We start from the raw sequence: 1,790 nt of genomic DNA, 5'->3' as shown, positions 1-1,790 counted from the left end.
GAGGGAGGGGGGACGGGCATTTGGCCCAACCAATGGGCGGCTCGCAGGGCTCTGCACCCCGCCCCGCCCACCCCCGCTCTCTGCGTACACACCATTCTTGAAGAGGCCCCGCCCCTCTTTGTAAAAGCTTAATTGACCGAAGCGGAGAGTCTAACTTGTTTTTCGGGTCTGAATTCGGAAGTGGGGAGGGGGTCACCGCCTCCCTGGCTCCCAGCCACGTTCCTTAGAGGCAGGAGAGAAGGACGCCATCCCCTTCCAGGGCGTGCAGGAGAACCCCGAAGGAACTAACGGATCTTCTCCGGATCTTCGCGACTCCTACCAGTTCCTTTTCTCTCGGTCCAGGGGACAGGAACCCCAGCTCGAAGCTTCTGAAAGAGAGGGTACACCCGACGAGGTAGCCTCGTGTGCTTGCCCCGCTGAAAGGCACCGCAGTAGCTCCCACGCTCTTGAGTCCAGTCGACTGGGCACCCCTGAATTATCTGCAATTGTGGGTGCGATGGTACCTGCAGCGCAGGGTCGTGGAAGGAGCACGTGGGTCTCTGCGTGAAAGTACCCGGGGGTAGCATGCTTGTTGTGAAAGTACCCGGGGGTAGCGTGCTTGTTAACGGGGTTCTGCTGAGTGTTTAATATCGGTAGCCAAAGTTAAGTTGGGAAGACCCGAACCCTTGCTATGGAAGGAAATACATATATGGAGAAGCAGGTCCGGAGCTCACATCTTATTCATCTCCGGCAGGATATTGGGTAAGTATGCTCAATTCCTGCTTCCTGGTTGGAGTCCTACTCTTTTATTTTCAGTTTCCCAGAGTTACTTGTACAAGAGCACGTGTCCTTCTGTTCAGGCTAGTGACCACTGATAGAGGCCCACAATTACAGACTGTGGCATTGTACCTTTTACACGTGTTTTCTCTCTCTCACAGTATTTCCAAATAATATTGTACCTCCATTTTACAGATGAGAAAACGGAGGCTCACGACATGCTAGATGTAGGTTCTAGGGAGTGGAACTGTTCGTCCTGTCACACCGTTCTGATGTCTCACTAAAGAAAGGTGAACCAGAAAGAAAGAAAAACGGAACAAGAATAAGAAGGAAGAACACAGAGGAAGAGAGGAACTGGGGGGAAATATACCTCCTAAAGTTGTTGAAGCCATCGCTCGCTGGTGCCCATGCCATTGTTCACTAAGGTGAATAAAATTTATATGGAAGCATTTGTTGTGGACTCTCCTACAGTTCAGTCTTTTCCATGAAACTGTAATTCGTATAGACAAGACAGTCTTTGTTCCCCTTCCTCTGCTTTATTTTTCTGGATAACGTTTAACCCCTTATAACATTTCATATATATATATATATATATATACACACATATATGTGTATATATATGTGTGTGTGTGTGTGTACTAAAAGAATTGTTTGATTTTGTTTATTTTTATTTTTATTTGACTGAACAGGGACAGAGGAAGGAAAGGGGAAAGCAAGCCACCAGGTCCAGAATTAGAACTGCAGTCAGCCATGTGGGAGTCCTGTGCCTTAACCACCACGCCACATTTCATATATTTTATGCTTCATTATACTTAACAGTCTACACATGTGCACACAGACTGATGTGTGCTTCATACAAGCTGCATGCAGACAGGGATGGGGGGGGTCTATTTTGTTTGCTATTACATCCCCAGTACCTACATGCATGTATGAGTGTACAACATCTGTCCTTCAGACCTAAGAGCGTGACTGACAACTGAGGATGTGGTAAAACTAGCAGCAAGAGCAAAGTAGGAGCCATTATCTTCGGTGCA

General features: G+C 47.8%; 1 long non-coding RNA gene across 1 annotated transcript; it reads left to right on the top strand.

Annotated features, from left to right (window-relative positions):
- The first annotated feature begins 82 nt into the window (after window positions 1-82).
- On the top strand, window positions 83-1,226 carry LOC106735383 (uncharacterized). Its single transcript, XR_001370731.2, has 2 exons — window positions 83-741; window positions 952-1,226. It is a non-coding gene; the product is annotated as an uncharacterized LOC106735383 (long non-coding RNA).
- The last annotated feature ends 564 nt before the right edge of the window (window positions 1,227-1,790 follow it).

Source organism: Tupaia chinensis, unplaced genomic scaffold, assembly GCF_000334495.1.
Source record: "Tupaia chinensis unplaced genomic scaffold, TupChi_1.0 Scaffold000368_1, whole genome shotgun sequence".
NCBI classification, from domain to species: Eukaryota; Metazoa; Chordata; class Mammalia; order Scandentia; family Tupaiidae; genus Tupaia; species Tupaia belangeri.
This window is presented reverse-complemented; position numbering and strand designations above follow the sequence as displayed.